We start from the raw sequence: 22,607 nt of genomic DNA on the forward strand, positions 1-22,607 counted from the left end.
AATTTCCTTGAATAATAAAACAATTGACAGGAAAAATCAGAATATACTATTTTCTGTGTTACTGTGACATAGTTATCTCCCTTACTTTGGCTTTTTTTTTTCTTTTTTTTTTTTTACTTTTCAGGGCCACACCCATGGCATATGGAAGTTCCCAGGCTAGGAGTTTAACTGGACCTACACTGCAGACACAGCAATGGCAGATGTGAGCCATATCCATGACCTACACCACAGCTCATGGCAACACTGGATCCTTTGCCCACTGAATGAGGCCAGGGATTGAACCCACGTCCTCGTGGATATTAGTTTGGTCCATTACTGCTGAACCACGGCGGGAACTCCCACAGTGCTCATTTATTATAAAATTGTCTAGGTTTCCAGGATTTCCGATGAATTCAGTTTTACTTTATACCAAATTTCTGAAGATGGTAATAACAGCAGTGACTTATGATTAGAACAGTAACATGTACTTAGTGTTTTACAGTTTACAGAGCCTTTGTATACATATTCTCAAATAATCCACCATATCGTTATGTCCAGATAAGGAAACAGATTCTGAATAGTCAAGAGGTCGGCCCAGCGTCAGCAGTGCACGATGGACTGAAAAAAGATCGTGAGCTTTAGAAATAGACTCACTTGGATTCAAAATCAAGGCCAGGCATGTACTAGCTGGCAAACAAACCACTTCTCCACTTGGAGACCCATTTTCTTCCTCTTTCCTAAGGACGTCTTGAGATAACGAATAGTAAGTGCCCACACTAGGCACAGAGTGCATGCTCAATAAATCTTAGTTCTCCCTCTCTTAACCAACTGCATCCTGGATTCCTTTGGGAAATGGGCCTCTTGGTCATGGCCTGTCTGTCCTCTCTGTTCTTTTTTGTTAGTCATATTGAAGGGCTCTTGGACATCTTCTTATTCCTGCAGAGCAGGACCCCAGGAGAACCGAGGTGCCATCTTGCAGAGTGAGTTACACTAAATAAATCCTCCACACATGTGTGTTGTGTGAATTATTGGGCTCTTGAGCCAATGCACATGTTTGGCTCCTGAACACAACACATGGAATCCCCTAGGATGCCTGACCCATTTAGGGGTTTGCTGTGGTTGGTTAGTTGGCACATTGTCCTGTGAAGCAGCCCCACCCTCCCATTCCCTTCCTGCCTGCCCTATGCCTTTCCAGTAGAGATAAGAGAATTTCTACTCTCCTTTCCGAATCTCTGATCCTGGTGACAACAGCCCTCTTTCCCATGCCCCAGGGACAGTAGCCGCTGATATGGTGGCAGTGGTTGGATAGATATGAACGTCCTGCATTAGAACAGCCATGAGCAGGAGCTGTGGGAGGAGGGGTTTCTGAGGGCGTCATTCTTCATCCAGGCATGTTGTCCCTTGTGAGCACTGAGTAAAGGGAAGTTTGTTGTTGTTAGTTTGATGCATATCTTTGTTCCTTTTCCAAAAATCTCTTCCCATTTTTCACTTCAAAACCATTGTATCAATTTTGAGACCTATGGTTGAATTAAGTCTGCTTTCAGCACAGGGCAAAAGGAGTTGCACAAATATTGATGAGGTCATGACAGGGGCAACCTTAATGACAGACCCCTAAAGAGGACAGGCTTATATCATTTGTTGCAAGATCCTTCTGTCGATGTCTTGAACCTTGCCTTTCTATTAAGACTTTTGGAACCGTGTTTCAGACTTTTGTATTTAAGTATCTATCATAATAACACATTTCCATAGCACATTACAATTTATAGTGTACTTTCATATACATTATCTCGCTTACTTTTGCAGAGCCACTTTATGTGTTAGGTAAAGCAAATGTTACAGAATCTTCACATTGTAGGTGAACAATCTGAACTTGAGAGAAGTGGGATTATTATCCAAGCTTATTCAACTAGTGTGTAGGAGAGCTTAAATTTGAGTTGAGGTATTTTGCTTCTAAAACCAGGATTATACATCATGCTGGCCCAGGTTGTATTTATGTACCTGTGATGCTTTATCTGTGTTGTTTTTAGGTGGCTGCCCGCCCTTGTCTTTCTCCCCAAAGTAAAACTAAAGAAAACTGATAGAACTTTTGAAATCAAAGAGAATCTTGTAGAGGAATTCTTAATCTGGAGGACTGAGTATATAAATGAGAAATAACTACAGTTTTATAGTCACTCACTTCCAACTGGATAATTAGCATTTCCTTCAATTATGAACATAGGCAACGAACCTTTGTAGTTAGCAGAAACTATGGCTTTGTGATCAATAGCAACCACAAATATTTTCACATCATATTATAGTTATTGGTAGATCTCTCAAAATATCACCTATACTCATCAACACTTTGAAATGATGACAGTTATTTGACCTGCCATTAGGTCTTGTTGTTTAATGTGTTAAAACAGAAGATAGATGTTGTTTTTTAAAAATATTCTGATAAATGTATTTTAATGTAATTTTTGTTCTTATAATTCTATTTACTTTATTTTGTTCACTGTCATATATGTGGGTGAGGAAATGTGTGTGCATACACAGACACAGGCATATATGTTGTAGCTTTTCTATTCTCCCTAGAAGCACATTATATATATATTTAAAAATACAGGAGTTCCCGTCGTGGAGCAGTGGTTAACGAATCCGACTAGGAACCATGAGGTTGCGGGTTCGATCCCTGCCCTTGCTCAGTGGGTTAAGGATCCGGCGTTGCCGTGAGCTGTGGTGTAGGTTGCAGACGCGGCTCGGATCCTGCGTTGCTGTGGCTCTGGCGTAGGCCGGTGGCTACAGCTCCGATTCAACCCCTAGTCTGGGAACCTCCATATGCCGCGGGAGCGGCCCAAGAAATAGCAACAATAACAACAACAACAACAGCAACAACAAAAAAAAGACAAAAGACAAAAAAAAAAAAAAAAATACATTTAATAATATTCTTCACTGGATTTCCAAAAGGGTGCATGACCCCCAAAAGACTGAGCCCCTGCATGGTGTAAATATTTGTGTAACCCCTTAACTCCCCATGTGATGGTATTTGGAGATTGAGCCTTTAGATGAGGCCTAAAGGGTGGAGCCCCTATGATGAAATGAGTGGCTTTACAAGAAGAGGAAGACAGCCCTCTCTCTTCACCGTGTGAGGGTATAGCAAGAAGGTGGCCATCAGCAAGCCAGGAAACAACTCTCACCAGATACTGTGTCTGCGGGCATCATGATTTTGGACTTCTCAGCTCCAAAACTGTGACAAATAACCGTTTTTGTTAGCCACCGAACCTATGGTGTTTTGTTATAGGAGCTCAGAACAAGGTAGCCCCTTGCATTAAGAAGAGCTAATTGCACAGGTAAAGGTGGTGACACAGCTTTCACTGCACAAAATATCCTGTATTCAGGTCTCACAAAATTCTTGTGATGCTGCTTAGCAACGTTTTGATATCAGAATTGTTCCCAACTAGCTATCTGCCCTCATGTTAGATTCTGCTTTTTCTAAGGTATGAGAATTAATAGGTTAAACTACTAAATTATTTAAAATGACAAGTTAAAGTGCTTCCTTGGGAGCAGGACTCTAGAAAAACTTGACCAACCCATTGACTCATAAGCCTTGTCATCTTGACAGGTGATTCCCCACTTTGGTAAAGAATCTAAAGGCACATTGAATGGCTTAGTGTCTCACTTTTTTTTTCTTAAATGTCCTGTGTGTTTGTGGGGAGGGATGTTTCTTCCTTTAAATGTCATTTTATTTATTTATTTTTCTCCACATGTAAACATTTCTCTTTGGAGAAATCAAAAAGATATAAATTATTATTGATTTATTTATATTGAATGCTTTTACTTGGCTTTGTATGCATGCTGAATACTCACAGAAGGTATTAGATTAATGAGTCTGGAGACTAAAGTCTTCTGTTTATCTGCGTATTTGGGAAACAGAAGATCTCTAAGTCATTTAGTGTAAACTTGCCTGCACTATGCAGCTAATTGCTTCAAACTTGACCCAGGATATTCTAGAGCTTCGTCTATGAATCCATCACAGGGCCATAAAAGCACCAGCTACCACTCTAAATTATTGTATAAGGAGGTCCTTCTTCCTTTCCTTTCATCTAATTACCCTCTCCTCTGGTGTTACCAGGAAGCCAAAGATTGGTTTTCTGTGACTTTCTAGCTCCGTTTTACATCCAGAATACTTAAGGTGGCCATAACCACCTCCTCCCCACCCCTTTGTAAATTCACTTTGTTCTTCCTTTTACTGCTCGTGGCTCCTATGTACCTACCTCACTCTGTGTCAGCAGCACTTGTCAGTTGCTTCCTCAACTAAAGAGAAAAGTAGATAAGTGGATTTCTAGCAATATTCCATGAAGCTCCTTTCCTCACCGTCTTATACAGGAGGGGGAGACCCTGGTCCTGATGGCTCCACTTCTACCAGAGAAGTTTTTATCCATTATATTTGTCTGAACACTCCTAGTAAAACTTCGTTTGAACAAAGGATTTTGTGGGTAAAGTTTAGAACCAATGAACTAGAGAATGTTTTTGGCAGAGTTTACCACTATACTTTGGCTCTGGCACAGGCTAAGGGAAAACTTTAATTGTCCAGTGATCCAATGATGAAAGCATGATAAATGTGTAGTGAGAGCTGCCCTGTTGGTCCCTGAAGCCACATGTCTGTGTGGCCAAAAGGACAGAGCTATCTGTTTAGTTTATTTATCTTTGGGGACTGTACTGGGCTGAATGGTGGTTCCCTCCCCCGCCCCTCCCAGCCCCATGCCCCAAAATCCATGTCCACCAGGAACCTCAGAGTATTACCTTATTTAGAAATGGGATTTTGCTCATGTAATCAAGAGAAGGCCATACTGGATTAGATTGGCCCCTGATCTAATAACTAGCATCCTGATAAGCAGAGGGAAATTTGGACACAGACCCATAGACATACAGAGGGAAAACACCATGCAAGGTAAAGATTTGGGGAAAGAGAAGAGTGATGCACCTATGAGTGTGGGCACAAAACTCTTTGGGCTCATAACAGTGTCTACTGGGAACCATCTATGGCAGAGAAGTCACTAGGCAGTAAGGTGGACAAGATGATGCATCTGGTGGCTGTCAGCCAGCCTCTGTCCGTGCTTGAGCAATGGGTCCACAAATGGAGGGGCCATGTGTTTCAGTGATCCTTTGCGATGTAAAAACCCACACCAAAATTTAAGGGCTTAAAACAACGATCGTTTTGTTTTTTTAATTTCTCCTGATTCTGTGGTTTGCATAGCTGATTCTTCTGCATGATTGATTCTGGTTGAGGTAGGACTCTTGGCTAGGAGCCTTGGAGCTCATCCACAAAGCCTCTCGACTTAGCCATCATGGGCTCCCTCATGACCTGATGGTCTCAGAGTAGTCTGACTTTTTTACATGGCGGCTGGCTTCTAAGGGAAAGCATTCCAAGGGCATGAAAGCAGAAGCTCCTGGCTTCTTGCTGCCGTAAGTCATCCCCAGACTTAATGGCTCAAAACAGAAATGATTTATTGTTTGTTTGTTTGTTTTCCGGCCACATCCATAGCATATTGAAATTCCCAGGCCAGGGATCAAATCCAAGCTGCAGGTGTGACCTATGCCATAGCTGTGGCAACATGGGATCCTTACCAGGAACTCCAGTTTTTTTAAATCATCATGTTGGTCAGGAATTTGGATCAAGTTGGGATGGGTAGTTCTTCTGCTCCCCATGGTGTCATTCAAGAATGAATGGCTGCATTCAACGAGAGGTCGGTCTGGTTTTGAGGTCCAAGAAGTTTTTACTCCCTTGTCTGGCACCTCAAGTGCTTCTGTGTTTCTCTGTGGCCTCTGTTTTTGTTCAGGATCAGACTCAGGCTCATCACTCATTTATCAAGATCAAGTTTGTTTCACAAAATATGGGTTTGCATTCCCTGCCCACAGTGCCCCTGCTGTTAGTGTCCCCTAACCTACTGTACTCATTTACTAACATGGATCCTCCATGGCATTGCCTTGGACCAAGCAACCCAGTTTAGGGGTAAAGGACATGCATCCATGGGCTCACGACTGTTAAGACCCATGAGTACCACAATCTGCCACAGCACTGGGAAAGGCAAAGGCCTGATACAATGTTGGAAAAGTCTCTGAAAGGTTCAGGTAAGATGAGAGCTTGAAGACACCCCATGGGCTTGGGACACTGTCCTCCAATTCTGAGATCCATTAAATACCAGGCTCTTCAGAGGATCTTCCAGTTACTAGTTACTTGCCAAACCCTAGTTACTTGCCAATGTAATTAATTGCCTTTCCTTTCTTCTCTCTTAATTTTCTATCCCTGTTAACCTGTTTCCTAGAGTCACCTTTCAAATAAGCTACCTCCCCAAGTCTGTGTTTCAGGCTGAATATAAAGCCATATTCAGACGCTTCTTAAGATGTATTACTTTCTGCTATCAAGAATAAAATGGAAATTGACATTGTTAGTATACAACTTGCTTTTCAGATTATTTTTTGGGTAGATTCCTAGAATTGCCATGTTGGATCCAAAGGTGTGGATTACACTTAAGATGCTTGCCCTTTCCATTGAAAATTGTGCCTTTCTTTCTTTCTTTCTTTCTTTCTTTCTTTCTTTCTTTCTTTCTTTCTTTCTTTCTTTCTTTCTTTCTTTCTCTCTCTCTCTCTCTCTCTCTCTCTCTCTCTCTCTCTCTCTCTCTCTCTCTTTCTTCTTTTGTCTTTTTGTCTTTGTAGGGCTGCACCTGTGGCATATGGTGGTTTCTAGGCTAGGGGATGAATCAGAGCTGTATTTGCTGGTCTATGCCACAGCCACAGCCACGCCAGATCCAAGCTGCATCTGCAACCTACACCACGGCTCTTACCAACACCGGATCCTCAACCCACTGAGCGAGGTCAGGGATTGAACCCGTGTCATTGTGGAAACTAGTTGGGTTCATTAACCACTGAGCCACAATGGGAACTCCTGAAAATAGTGTTATTTCTAGAAAAATTTCTGTTATGTCTTGCTGTCCTTGTCAATTTTCATTTCTGTAAGTGGCAAGAAAAAAGCTTGGGAAATCAGGAGTACCCATTGTGGCTTAGCAGAAATGAATCTGACTGGTAACCAGGAGGACGCAAGTTCAATCCCTGACCTCACTCAGCAGGTTAAGAATCCAGTGTCACTGTGAGCTGTAGGTCGCAGATGCGGATCAGATCTGGTGTTGCTGTGGCTGTGTCATAGGCTCTGATTAGACCCCTAGCTTGGGAACCTTCATTATGCTGTGGGTTTGGCCCTAAAAAGACCAAAAAAAAAAAAAAAAAAAAGGGAGTTTGGGAAATCAATGGCTTGTTTCAAAGTAATAGTGACTTGAAATAATGGTTCTCATGCCATGTTTCATTAATACAGTCCATTTCTCCCTAATTGACAAGAGTATAGCTAGAAACAGTCAAAGGCAGTTGTCTTTTGTGCAAGAAAATTCTCAGAAAAAAATATGTTCATGAACAGGGAAGTTCTAGGACTCTGAATACTTTCTGATAAATCATTTCAATAAAACTGCCATGGGTGGAGTTCCCGCTGTGGCACAGCAGGTTAAGGATCCAGCATTGCCACACATGTGTAGGTCATAGCCACAGCTTGGATTCTATCCCTGGACTAGGAACTTTCATATGCTGTGAGGGTGGCTGAAAGAAAAAAAAAACTGCAATGGATTTTAGAGGAGCAAATGAAAGTCTCATTGAAAGACTTTACCAGGTAATAAAATATCATGTAAACCTCTTTTGTCTTTTTTTTTTTGGTGGGCCAGGGATCAAACCCATGCCAGAGCAGTGACCTAAACCACAGCAGTGATAATGCTGGATCCTTTAACTGCTAGGCCACAGGAAACTCTGAACCTTTTGTCTTTTGATGGGGTTGGAGTTTATGAAGATGTGCTGACAGAAAGCAAGAAATGTAAGTAAAATCGGAAAACTCCTTTTTCCTGCTTAGATTTATAGCATTCCTTTATCTCCCCCTATATAAACCACATTTTTTGACTAAAGAAAAATGGACCTTAGAAATAGTTGAATATCCTGGTAAAGCATTTGTTTGTACAGTGGGAAATTCCACCAACTTGGAAGACTGATCACTCAACTGATATCAAAGGGTGTTTTAAAAATGAGTTCATGTAAGATATAATGAAAAAAAAATTAAGGAGAAATTCACACGTCTCTCCCCATATTATTTTAGTGTTTGACTTAAGCTGGTGGCTGTTACTAAGGTTAACAAAGTATAGGGGATTGGATGGTTTTAAAATCAGTTTACTACGCACGTATTTCTGATTACTTCAACATTTGTCATTCAAAGAAGCCAGATTTTGGTTCAGATGGACACCTATTTCCTCTTTTTCTCAAAGTTCCAAAATAATAGAAAATATAATTTACAAAAGCATTAAATAAGGGGAAAATCATCATCAAAAAAATAAATAACTAAAATCAGGAATTTCTTGATGATCTACCAGTTAGGATTCAGCACTTTCTCTGCTCCAGCCTGTATTCAATCCCTGGTCTGGGAACTGAGGTCCCACATCAAGCCCCTGTACTTTGATGATGACCAATCTAACACCTCACATCTCTAAGTGTGAGGTAGTAGCTCACTGTGGATATATTATTTTCCTAATTGGCCATTAGTATGTCTTCTTTGGGAAAATGTTTATTCAAGTCTTCTGCCCAATTTTTAATAGGATCATTTGATTTGGATATTGAGTTGTATCAGTTCCTTATATATTATATATCTAACTCCTTAACAGATACATGATTTACAAAAATATTCTCCCATTTGGTAGGTTGCCTTTTTATTTTGTTAGTGCTTTCTTTTGCTGTAATAAGTTTTTAAATTTGATGTCGTCCTACTTGTTTACTTTTGCTTTTGTTGCTTGTGCTTTTGAAATTATATCTGGAAGTCTTTGCTAAGACCAATGTCAAGGAGGTTTTCCTTATGTTTTCTTCTAAGATTTTTATGGGTTTTCAAGTGTTATGTTTACGTCTTTAATCCATCTAAAGTTAATTTTTGTGAGCAGTGTAAGATAGGAGTTCAGTTTTTTTCTTTCGTTTGTGAATATCCAGTTTTCCCAGAATCATTTGTTGAAGGGGCTATCTTTTCCTTCTTGAGTATTTTTGACTTCCTTGTCAAGTATTAGTTGACCATATATGTGAAAATTTATTTCTGGGTCCTCTATTTTGTTCCATTGGTCTATGTGTGTATTTTCATGCCAGTACCATGCTGTTTTTAATTACTACAGCTTTGTAATATAGTTTTAAACCAGGACATTTGATGCCTCCAGCTTTATTCCTCTTTCTCAGTATTTTGCTTTGGCTATTTGGAGTTTTTTTGTGGTTCCATACAAATTTTAGGATTATTTGTTCTATTTTATTTTATATTAGTTTATGTGTCTTTTTAGAGCCACACCCATGGGATATGGAGGTTCCCAGGCTAGGGTCCAATCAGAGCTGTATTACCGGCCTACACCACAGCCATAGCAATGCCAGATCCTGAGCCTTGTCTGTAACATACACTACAGCTCACCACAATGTCAGATCCTTAACCCATTTAGTGAGGCCAGGGATCGAACCTTCATCCTAGTGGATGCTAGTCAGGCTTGTTAACTGCTGAGCCATGATAACTCTCCACTGTGATTTTAATAGGGATTACATTGAATCTAGGGATGGCTTTCATTAGTGTGGGCATTTTAATTTATTTTTTTTAGTTGAAACTTTTTTTTTTTCCTTTTTAGGGCTGCACCTTTGGCATGGAGGTTCCCAGGCTAGGAGTCAAATCAGAGCTGTAGCTGCTGGCAAACACCACAGCCACAGCAGCACCAGATCTGAGCTGCCTTTGTGACCTACACCATAGCTCATGGCAATACTGGATCCTTAAATGACTGAGCAAGGCCAGGGACCTAAATTGTGTTCTCATGGATGCTGGTCAGATTTATTTCCACTGACCCACAATAGGAACTCCTGGACATTTTAACAATATTAATTCTTCTGATCCATGAACATGGGATATCTTTCTGTTTATTTGTGTATTCTCTATCAATTTCTTTCATCAATATCTTACAGTTTTCAGTGTATAGCTCTTTTACCTCCTTAATTCAATTTATTTCTAAGTATTTTATTATTTTTGATAATATTGTGAATAGGATTGTTTATTTCTTTTTATTGTTAGTGTATGGAAACAAAACCAATTTCCATGTGTCAATTTTGTATCCTACAATTTTACTGATTCATTTATCAGTTCTAACATTTTTTGGTGAAGTCTTTAGGATTTTCTATACATAAAATTATACATCTGCAAACAGAGACACTTTTTTGTCTTCTTTTTGTGGTTCGTTTTTTGCTTTTGTTTTTTTTGGCCATGACTATGGCATGTGGAAATTCCCAGGCCAGGGATTGAACCAGTTGTCACAGCAGTGACCTAAGCTTCTGCAATGACAATGCCAGATCCCTAACCCACTGAATGAGGCCAGGGATCCAACCCGCATCCTTATGGACACTATATTGGGTTCTTAACCCACTGAGCCACAATGGAAACTCTGATGCCTTTTCCTACTTTATGATTTTATTAATTTCCTTCATAAAAATCCTTGAGTACTCTCTTGCATAACCCCATGCTTTTTTTTTTTTAAGTTCACAGCCATATTGTTTATACTTGTCTATTTAATTCATTGTCCCTCACCTGATGTAAAAGCACCTCCAGGGCAATAGCTGCCTTTGTCTGCTCCTGGTACACTCTTAGACATTTAAATATTTGTTGAATGGACCAGTAAATAATATATTTCAGATGCACTTTCTTAAAAGCACAGAGTCTTTAGAAGGCAGCATGACTTATTCTGGCTCAGAAATCCATGGGTGTATCTATTTATCTTTTTGCTTCTTCCTTTGATGTTAATGATATCATTAAGGTAAAACATACTAATCAGATTAAATAATTACTTTGAGAGAATGGGTATTGGAAGCATTAAGATTTGAAACCTAGTTTTCAAGATTAGGTGTTTTTTTCTTCTTCTTATATGTCTGTATTCTTTACTGGTTTCATTTTTTTTTTTTTTCCTGAAACTCTTCAGATGGGGTGACTCAGAGCTGGAGCTTTGAGTTTTAATTATTGTTTGTTTTGTTTTGTTTTGTTTTTCTGACATCCAGCAGTTTGAATTGCAGTCTGCTATCCAGAAGCTGAGTTAACTATTCATATATATGCATACTTCCTGGGTTTAAAAGAAGGATTAATAATTCTACAATTGCTTATGGAAGTTATAAAGACAGGAAAGGAATTATCATAAGAATGGTAGAAATAAGTTCCTTCTGTTGAGAGTAGGGGGAATATTGCCATATTGCCCAGCCTCTGATTTTATGACTCAAATGAACTTAAAATTCTGATATGTTAGAATACATAGTGTCTAGAAAGGGAACAACCTAAATATCTATCAGTAAGGTTCTAGATAAATAAATTATAGTAAATCTATACAGTTGACTATTATTCAGTCATTGAAATTAATAAGCTAGATGTTTAAGGGCTGTCTTGGAAGTAGGTACAAAATATATTAAATGGGAAAATGTAGGATAATATGGAAAGTAAGATGCCTTTTTTGTTAAAAATATGTACTACTACAAGACACAAATATTCAACTCTTCAAGTTTTTTTTTTAACTTTTCATTTTTAGGTAATTGTAGAGTCTCGTGTAGTTGTAAGAAATTATAGAATGAAATCTTATATGCCCTTCTCTCTGTCTCCACCAATGGTAACATCTCATATATCTAGAGCACAATATCAAAACTATGACATTGACACAACACAATTCATTGAGCTTATTCAGATAGAACTGTTTTAAATTAATATCTATTTTTATGAAAATTATACATGTACATTTAAATTTAAATGTACAATAAACATGTACATTTAAAATATTAGTACTAAATACACAGACCATACCATATTTACCTTTTTTTTCTGGTGATAGTTCAACTGTTTTACTTTTTTTAAATTAAAGTATAGTTGATTTACAGTATTGTCCCAATTCTACCGTACAACCAAGTGACCTAGTCATACATATATATGTACATTCCTTTTCTTATATTGTCTTCTGTCATGGTCTATCCCAAGAGACTGGATCTAGTTCCCTGTGCTGTACAGTAGGATCACATTGCTTATCTATTCTAAATATAATAGTTTGCACCTACTAACTCCTAACTCCCAGTCCCTCCCACTCCCTACCCCTTGTCAACCATAGTCTGTTCTCTATGTCTGTGAGTCACAGTGGAAGCTTCTAATCCTCTCAAGAGCTAGGACTAGAAATGACAGAACATCATGTCCATTGGTACATTATGGGGAAGCAGCCATGGGCTGGCCCAAATTCATTCATGGGGAGGCAAAATAGATTCCACCCTTGCACAGGAAGAGTGTCAGAGAATTTTTGACCTCCTTTAATACACCATAGCTAATAATGAAGAAAGGAAGCCCCCTGCTCCATAAAACTTTTTAACTGTTTCTAGTAGCATTTATCTCCATGTTTTTGAACAACGTAGTTGTACTGCAATTTCCCTGGATTTGTCAGTTTTACAGATTATTTTTGGCTTCTTTTCAGGGTAAATGAAGTCTTACCTCCAATCAGTCTCTCTGTCTCTGTCCCTGTCTCTCTTTCTCTCTGTCTACACACACACACACACACACACACACACACACACACACACACACGCTCCCTTCTATGATTACCCCAGTGGAGCAATATCATACTTTGGGCAATATTAGATAATCTGCTAATTCTTTTTCCTCTAGAGATAAGGCCTCCTTTTGAGAGCTTTCTGTCTTCCTGCTCCCATCTAGACCGGTTGCTCATCTGCTGCTCAGCTCTCGTCCTGGGATTTCTCTTCACTCTCACTCTGGGAAGTCTCTTTGCCGCTCAACTGTGTTGGAGCCTCTGTTTTTCTGCATGCCTCCTCAGCACCCTGAGCTGAGGCAGTCAGATTCTTTTTTTTTTTTTTTTTTCTTTTTGCCTTTTCTAGGGCTGCTCCTGCGGCATATGGAGGTTCCCAGGCAAGGGGTCTAATCAGAGCTGTAGCCGCCGGCCTAAGCCAGAGCCACAGCAACGTAGGATCCAAGCCTCTTCTGCAACCTACACCACAGCTCACAGCAACACCAGGTCCTTAACCCACTGAGCAAGGGCAGGGATTGAACCTGCAACCTCATGGTTCCTAGTCGGATTTGTTAACCACTGCGCCACGACAGGAACTCCAGTCAGATTCTTAATCTGCTACACCACATTGGTTTGTCCTTTCTTTTTAGCATTAGTAGAAGCCATTTGTCTTCTTGGGGATGGGAGGAAGGTAGGTAGTGAATGTGTGGGTGACCTTGTCCACTGAAGAAGTGAAGGTAGGAAGTGAAGAAGCAAGGGTTGCTCACACATTCACTACCCACCTTCACAGCTCTCTTCCCTTCCAGGAATGGGAGATCTGGAAATGTTTCTAGAGGAAGTTCTTCCCGCTCCTGAAAAAAAAAAAAGGAACTGATGCTTTGGGACACAGGTTTAATTATGGATGATCATGGGCACTACCAATAAGCCACTAATAACAACTGTGTTAGAAAAAGAGAAAGTAGAACATTTTCTGTGGTGGCAACAGGAAAAGAGGGGCATAGGTTAATTGAGAGAGGCTGAGGAAGGGAGAGAACTGTATGTGAGAGTGTGGAGGTGAACACAAGGACTTGGAGAGAGGGGTCACCGCCAGAGAAGGTCAAGGTTATGCCACTGATGGGCCTGATCTTTATTGGGAATTTCATATGGCAAGTTTCATGTGTCATGCAGTAAGTCATACAGCCACTGTGGGTATGGAGGCAAAGCCCAACTGAGTCTCCTCTCTTTGACTCTAGTGCACATAGAAGAAGCTGCTTTCTTATTTGTACCCTACCTCTGCCTTCAAAGGAGTCCTTGGACAGCCAGTGAGGAGGTTTGTGGATTGAACCTAGCATGCTTGAGAATCTCAAACTGAAGTGTTAGAAATAGGCAATTGCACTATATATACAGGGTATGGGCAAAGCAGAATCAATCTGAAGTGACTATGTGACAAGTGACAAGTTTGGCTTCTGTATTTCTTTTCTTTCTTTCTTTCTTTTTTTTTTTTTTTTTTTGGCTGTGCCCACAGCATGTGGAAGTTCCCGGGCCAGGGATTGAACCCATGTGGAACTCCCATTAGCTTCTATACTTCTATACCTGACTCCCTCTTCTTCTGTAGCTACTGAAATTGCTGATGATTATAGGAGATCATTTTTTAAAGCTTATAATTAGAAGATACTTTAACCTATTCCAGTTTAGTAGTTTCATTTTATGGGTGCATGTATAATCATTTTCAGGCAATTTAAAATGCAAACTGCTTCCCAGAGCTGTTTCTCTTCTGAAGAGTTTCCCTTCCTGCTCCTTATGCCCAAGATGGAAATGCAAAATCTTCATATCTTCACAGTTTTGGGGAAGAGTTCCTTGCCCAAGTGGTGCAATTCTCTTGTTTTCCTGTTGATCACCAGGTGAGATATGGCCTCCCTCCACAGTGAGTGACTTCTGTCCTCCTGCATCCACTGCTGAAATGCCCAGCTTTATCCTCCACTGGCTCTCTGGGCCCCACTTTCTAACCTGTGGCCTTCAGTGTCATCCCATCATTCTCTCTCCAGTGACCCAAGGGCAAGCTCTCTGGTCTTGGCTCCTGGCTGGCTTCCATGATCTTATTTGGGAGCAAGTGGGAACTTCTTTGTCCTTCCTGGACTACAGAGGAAAGTTTGAGAGACTTGGGGATAGTTAGTACAGTTCCCTCTCTCTAGTAACTCATGCCTGTTTCTCTTTAGCTGCACACGCCTGCATTGGTTTAGGCCAGCAGACACTCTGTGAGGTGGTCTGCTTCTGCGTTCGCAATAGGACTGCAGTGCACAGGGGCCTTTTTCTACACAGGGCATGACCCACCATCCCGGGGCTTCCATCCTATCTCTCCTGGTCTGCTTTCTGTCTCCACAGTCAACCAACCCCTCAACTGGCTAAACCTGAGGAGTTTGGGTACTCAACTCAGCCTCCCTTCTGCCTGATGAACTTTGGAAACAGAGCACTCAGTGGAGGGGGAGGAGTAGGAAACAGTCTAAAGAACCCTAAGGAACCCGGGTGGGATGTGCTTTCCCAGTGCCCAGTGCTCAGTAGAAGAGCGTGTGTGCTTCCCACTCTGGTGAATGCTTCTGTCATCATGTCTTCCACTGTGGACTTATTTTATTTTATTTTGGTTTTTAGGGCCGCACATGTGCCATATGGAAGTTCCCAGGCTAGAGGTCGAATCGGAGCTGGAGCTGCTGGCCTACACCACAGCCACAGCAACGCAGGATCTCAGCCCCGTCTGTGACCTACACCACAGCTCACGGCAATGCCAGATCCTTAACCCATTGAGTGAGGCCAGGGATCAAACCTTCATCCTCATGGATCCTAGTCGGGTTCGTTACCACTCAGCCACAACCAGAACTCCTCTACTGTGGACTTTTGTTCTGCGAGGTATCTGCCATTCCTTCCCCTCAGGTGACTCAACCGTTATTGTGAAAGGAGCTTTAGGATCCAGAAAAAAAAAAAAAAGAAAAGAAAAGAAAAGAAAAATTCTATAGTACTACAAAGGAAAATGTTCTGGAGGCATTGAAAGGAATTTCTCCAATTACCTCTTTTAAACCTACTCTGTAGATTTAGTCCTATACCTGTTCTGTTGAAATCTCAGGCAAAGTCCATAATTTTTTTGGTTTATTCCTCAACAGTTATAAAACCCTTTGTTCACAAGAATAGTCTCACAGCAAAATAAAAATATTCAGGCCAATGTAATACTCAAACCCTCATACTCTTATCTAACTGATATTACGTAGGTTATAGCTCAAAAATCTTCTCCCCAGAAGTGGCCTCCTAGTTTTTTTTTTTGCTATGCCCATGACATGTTCCTGGGCCAGGGATCAAACCCACACCACAGCAGTGACAACACTGGATCCTTAACCCTTGAACCACTAGGGAACTCCTATAGCTATTTTTTATTGTTTCACCTAGTTTTAATTCATTTAACATATACATACTGGGTGCTTATTATGGAACATTCAGAATTATTCCAGGCACTGGGGATATTATAATAAACAGAATAGATCAGATTCTTTATCTGGTGAAAAGGATGGCAGACAAACTTAAATGAGCAGGAAAAATATTTAGCAACATGTGCTGTGCAGAGAATTAAAACAATAAAACGATAGAGTAAGTGGGTGACTAATTCACATTGTGTGGTTAGGAACAGTCTCTCTGAGGAAGTAACATTGAGATTGAAATCCAAATGACATCCTTTTTCTTGTTGCATACTATGTAAACAACAGAGGCAAGAGCTTGTAAGAGCCTACGTCACGCAGCATAAATTTTAGATGAGAATGCTCAAGTGTAACCACACAGCGATCCCTGGAGTATTGGGATCACCTGGTGGAATGATGAGTGATCCCCACAGGGTCAGAAGTTACGCCATTATTTTTCCTGAACTAATTCCTGGTTCAGTAGAATGTGAAGTTCCCAGGACTCGCCTATTTTTTGATTGAAAAAGACCCTGGGATGCTGGGATGATGACAACATTGTGTGGTTCTTCCCAAGGAATTGTGCAATTTATGATGCAGTTGCCAAATATCTGCAGATGATGTGGGATCTGAGAAACAGAGGGTTAACTCCGTGGAGGAGGTACTGCACTCAGGCTCTCTTCTACCTGATGAACTTTGGAAATGGAGTGCTCAGTGGAGGGAGAGGAAGTAGGAAATTGTCTACCATTTTATAGATTCTCCATGGATACACAGAGAAAGGGAAGGTAAACGGGTTAGACGGCAGGGCTCATCTCCACCAGCTCTGCTGACCGATAGGGTTGGAAGACTGAGAAAGACGCTTCAGTGGGCAGCAGCTTTGAGATTAGGAGACATTTGAAAAAATAGAGGCTTTAAGGCACAGTTATATGGATAGTTGGCATCTCTAGCTTATAGAAAAAATTTATTTTCCCTGAGATTCCCTAAGACAGGACGTAATGAAATGATTGATCTTGGGTGTTTATTGTATAACCATGATGAATAATTTTATGTGTTAATTTCATTTCTGCTTGACTGGGCTAAGGAAGGCTCAGAGAGTTGGGAGAACATTATTCTGGTTGAGTCTGTGAGAGTCCCTGTGGAAGGGGTGAGCAAATGGTGAATTTGCTCCCTCTGCTTGAGCTGAGTCATCCAGCTTCCGCTGTCAAACATTGGAGCCCCCGGTACTCAGGCCTTCAGATTCAGACTAGGATTTATGCACCCACCCCCTGATTCTAGGGGCTTTGCGCTTGGACTGGGTTATCCAACTGGCTTTCCTGGTTCTTCAGCTTAAAGATGGCGACTATGGAACTTGGCCCCACATAATCATGCAAACCAGTTCCTGTAATAAATCTCTCATATGTAACTGCATATTCCATTGGTTCTATTTCTCTGAAGAACCCTCATTCAATAACCAATTGTTAAATTGAAGAAGGCTCACACTATTATCATCCAAACTCAAAAATAATTTTCTGTCCTTATACATATATGCTGATTATAGAGCAACACATGTTCATAGTAGAAAAGTCATACAGTTGTGGTTCCTGTGGGTACCTACAAATAGCCCTGAGAGCGGGTGAGACCCTCTGACCCTGGCTAAAGGTCAGTCTTCCCTGAGACCCTCTAGCAAGGAGCTGACCTGGCTGAAGAGTTCATTCAGACAGTGCCCTTGGGTGGGTATCTTTCCAGGATGTTCCTGAAGGTATGGCGTAAAAATGACACTCTTCTACCTGTAGTTCAAACAGGCCCTGCTCTTGTCCTTAATACAAACAAAGGACAGTTGTGAGTAGAAGTTCATAGGGAATCACATGCCTGAAGAAACAGATGCTGTGGATCAGTCAGTGAGGAAGCATCCTCACTGCCATTTTCATCTCCTCTCATCTCCTCTGGGAGCTTGATCCATCAGTTATCTTCTCTTTTTTTGGCTGTGCCTGTGGTGTGTGGGAGTTCCTGGGCCAGTGACTGAACCTGTGCCACAGCAGTGACCCTTATCACAGCAGTGACAATGCCGAGTCCTTAACCTGATGAGCCACCAGGGAACTCCCAATTATCTTCTTTTTTCCCCCATCCATCCATGATCTCTTCCTATCACTGATCTCAATTCTTCTGTCTTAAAAATCTTGAGGTTGTCTTTCTGTTGAAGAGATAAAACTCTTCCCTTTGGTGTTGCCTTCTTCAACTGCCATCCTACTGTTCTTACCAGTAAATTCCTTGAAGGAGTAGTCTATACTTGCTATCTGCACTTCCCAGCCTGCATCTGACTAGTCTTGTTGCCTCTTGCATTGATTTCCAGCTTCATAAATGACCTAAACCTTCATGTGGTAGCTCCTTGGGAGAGGCACATCAGTTAAATTATGTTTTAAAAATAATAATAAAAAATGAGGCATCAACTGACTTAAAAAAGTGAGAAGGCAGCAGAAAATAAGGAGGAGTAGGATATAGCTATAAAGGTGGAGAAAGGAAGTGGTGCGGCTCTTCTCCTCTCCCCTTTCTAAAGCCAAGTGGGTTTTCCTTTGGGAAGTCCCTCCCCCTCCTTCTTCCCTGCTCCCCCACTTTAGCTCCAGGAGTTGGCCCTTCTTGGCCTAAGCTGCTCAGCAGAATCCCATCCCTCCCAACAGGGTCTTGATTGAGAGAGAGTGATCCAGGCCTCGCCCCATTAGTTTGCATAAAATAAAGACTGGACCTAGGAGATCAAATTTTCATTATGCATGAACGTTTGCCCGGAAGAACCTAAAAAGGCACATATTGTCCCCTTTACGTGATCATGCTTAGTAGAGTTTCTCATTTCAGGGTATCTTAAAAGCACAAGAATTTAACTCAAGCTAATCCCAGTTGTCACACTGAGAGAAATAGAGAGATTATAGTTCATGGAGAAATGGCTTATCCTGTAAAAACTTGTGTAAATGGAGTGCAACAGGCTGTGCCCTGTAGGTGCCTGGGGCCTGAGATTTGGCTGATCACGTGCAATGGTGTAGTCTGGGCAACATCCGTTCCTCTCTCTCATCTGGGGCAAATGTGTCACACAACACCAAGTCAGCAACTGCATCCACTGTCATAGAATCAAATTCAGATAAAAGATGATCAGTTCCAAGTACATGAATTAGGTAGGAGGACTGTGGTTTAGGACCCAAAAGGAAAAATCTGTGGAATTCTCTACATTCCCTTAGGAAGATTCCATGACTCTTCTGATTCTATCTAGGCTGGCATTGCTGTTACTAATTTATTACCTCCCAGGAAGAAACGCAGAATCTACGGAATAATATCAATGCTAAAAGCTTAGGAAACCATCAAACATTAGGACGTCTGGCTTCATCACATCAAAAATGAACTTGAGGATTTCCTATTGTGTTGCAGTGGTAACGAACCCAGCTGGTATCCATGAAGACACAGGTTCAATACCTGGCCTTGCTCAGAGGGTCAAGGATCTGGTGTTGCCCTGAGCTGTGGTATAGGTTGCCGACACAGCTGTGATGCTGCATTGCTGTGGCTGTGGCGTAGTGGCTCTGCTTTGACCCCTAGCCTGGGAACTTCCATATGCAGCGGTTGCAGCCCTAAAACGAAAAAGTGAACTCTCCTAGTGTGCTTCAGGGGAAAGTTGGCTTTGCAGTTACAATGTTATTTCTAGTTCTTGATTATCCCCCATTCTAACAACTGTGGCCTATCTCCTTTCAGTTTCAGAAACAAAAATGTCAGAGTATCGGTGCTGACCAAACATAGACACTGGTTTGTCTTTGTTATTACTTAGAGGGAGGGTGTGGTAGAAGCTCCTCAGTGTAGGATCATTAAAAACTACTGGGGTTTTTCAATGTGAAGCTTCCATTGGAATTTCAGAAACAATCAACTGCATATGGTAGACTTGCGCTTTGATTTAAAGTTGCTTGTTTGAAGTATGGAGAAAATCAATAAATGCAGTACTGTGCTAGGTTATGTTACGAAGGAATCAGAATTTCTGGCCTGGAGAGGTTCAGAAAGACTGACAGTGCATTTTCTTCACTCTGCACATATGTAGTGTTTAAAATGCTATCATGGACTAATAATAATGATTAAAAGAGACAATAGAGGTAATAGACTAGGGAAAGATTCACATTTGTCTTGGCTATTTCCTGGGCTTAATCTCCAATTTGTTTCAAATTGTAATAATTTAGAATTTCCTGGGTAGGTTTATTTTGGGATAGAGAATAACATGTACTTACAGACTTTTCAAAAGCTCCTAATGCAAAGACAAAGCTATATTGCGTCTTATAATGCCATTCTCCTAGCAGCGACTCAGTTTTACATGGTAAAATAAGTGTAGAAGCAAGAGCCCTCACACAGTGCTCAGTGATGTCATCTGCTGAAGTCTAAAGGATTTTGACTGCTTCTGTCTTTGTGCCATTCGTGTCCCTGAGGCGGACGGCTACTGACTCACCACTAAGCACTTTGGTACATGTGTTTATTTATACATCTGGTTTCTTGTTCCCAGCAACCAGCACAGTGTACTATGGGGGGTGTTTGCAACATCTGTGTTGAGTGAAAAGATAAATCAAGAGGGAGGGGAGGAGGGAAGGAAAGGTGGAGCACAGGGGATTTTTAGAGCATTGAAGCTGTTCTGATATTATGGTGGTGGAAGCATGTCACTCTCTATTTGTCAAAACCTATTGAATGTACAACACAGAGTGAACCCTAATGGGAACTGTGGACTTCAGTTAATAATAGTGTATCAATATTGGGTGATCAGATATATCACACTAATACAAGGGATAGATAATAGAGGGAACTGTATATGAGGAAGGGAGGACAAGAGAGGATATGGAACTCTGTGGACCTTCCAATCAGTTTTTTTTTTTTTTTTTTTTTTTAAGGGCTGCTCCTGTGGCATATGGAAGTTCCCACATTAGGGGTCGAATTGGAATGTAGTTGCTGGCCTACACAACAGCCGCAGCAACAATGGACCCGAGTCACATCTGAGACCTACCCTGCATTTGTAGCATCACAGATCCTTAACCCTTCTTTTGCTTGCTAGTATCCATGAGGATGCGGGTTTGATCCTTGGCCTTGGATGGAACCCGCATCCTCTTGGATACTAATAGGGTTCTTAACCCCCTGAGCCACAATGGGAACTCTGCCAATCAATTTTTTTTTGTAAACCTAAAACTACTATAAAACACATGGTATATTAAACAAGGACAACAAGAAAAGATAAATCAAAATAACTTAGATGGGTTGTTCTTAGAATATGTGTATTGTAAGCAACAGAAAACCAAATTTAGCTAGCATGGGCACCAAGGTTAATGTGTTAGTTTTCTTACTCAAGCCATGGAAAAACATCAGGGAAAACTCAAACCAGGGAGTTAAACACTCTTTTTCATCTTTGTTACATTCTAGACTGACCTTCTTCAGTGGCCAGTACCCCCCAGGTTCATGACCTCCCAGGCTTGTCACAGTGGGGAAGGAAAGAGTTCTTACTTTAGCTGTTATTAGAAAACTCCCCAAAGGGTGCTGGTCAGTCTAGCTTGGAAAAGTGAATACCTTTGGACCGCTTATGGGAGTTGAGAGGTAGGCTCCAGTTAGAGTACAGTGTCTCCAAATATGGAAACAAGTAAGCAGGACAGTCTGACTGCAATTATCCTGGCAGGAGGTGATGGTGGCCGAGTCGAAGGAGATGGAGGTAAAGAGAGAGAAGAGGTCAGGTTCTGGAGATATTCTGAAGACGGGGCTGTCAGGATTTATTGAGGTGTTGGGTATGAGTTGTGAGAGAAAGTAGGAAATGACCTCAAGGTTTTTGTCCTGACAACTCAAAGGATGGAGCTGTCTTTAATTGCGTTCTGATGGCTAGTTTTCTGTGTAACTTGGCTTGGCTAAGGAACACCCAGATAGTTAGTCAGATGTTATTTCTGGGTGTGTGTCTGTGAGGCATTTCTGGAAGAGATGAGCATTTGAGCCAGGCAACTGAGTAAAGGGGATCTGCTCTCACTGGTTGGCTGGTTGAGAATCAAGCACAGTAAGGAAGTATCTGTTTGAAAGTAAAACTGCTCTCCTGGCTGTTCCTAGGGAGAGGTTTGCCACAGGCATTGTGGAACAAACATATTCTAGATAGACCTATGTACAAATGAAGAGACACTTACAAGGCTTCTGCAAACTTTTATTTTATACTTAGGGGCCACTACCAGTGCAGGGCCTTAGCTTCTGGCTCATTTCTACAGACTAACTTAGAAAGATATGATAAAGGTAGAAACTGAAAATCCTACTAGGCAACCACAGTTACTTACTGCTCCATAAACAGAATGCACATGGAAGCCTGTGTGGTTCCTGACTTTCTGAGCTTGTAAAATGCATTTTTCATATGCAAGAGACAAAGCATCTTTAAAACAAAAGACAACTGCCTAAAACAAAATGGTGTGTACCCATGGCTTCTATTGTAGGTATATATCACTGCATATGATATAGCAGTGGAGTAATGGGATTCAACTGCTAAGCCATACAGGAGCCCTGCAGCTGGATGTCTGAAACCTGGTATACGTGGCTGTGCTAAAATCCAGCCCAAGGAATCAGCTACGCTAGTTTATCGTCTGTGGTCTTTCCGGTGACGTCTGTTAGA

General features: G+C 41.2%; 1 protein-coding gene across 8 annotated transcripts in view; it reads left to right on the top strand.

The window, feature by feature from the left end:
• The window catches only part of LOC110262145 (uncharacterized), a 601,789-nt gene that overhangs the window by 47,542 nt on the left and 531,640 nt on the right, over positions 1 to 22,607 (top strand). For 4 of the 8 annotated variants that reach the window (XR_014812832.1, XR_014812834.1, XR_014812838.1 and 1 more), the window contains one exon: positions 7,722 to 7,867. The exons of the other annotated variants lie outside the window; for them this stretch is intronic. The gene's annotated coding sequence lies outside the window, so the exon portion shown is untranslated. The remainder of the gene's footprint in view (positions 1 to 7,721; positions 7,868 to 22,607) is intronic. 8 annotated transcript variants of the gene reach the window in all.

The sequence above is a fragment of the Sus scrofa genome, chromosome 8 (genome assembly GCF_054392235.1).
Source record: "Sus scrofa isolate SSC_HxYL_T2T_F1_AM1 chromosome 8, Sscrofa_HxYL_maternal_Yorkshire_Landrace_v2.0, whole genome shotgun sequence".
In the NCBI taxonomy this organism is placed as follows: Eukaryota; Metazoa; Chordata; class Mammalia; order Artiodactyla; family Suidae; genus Sus; species Sus scrofa.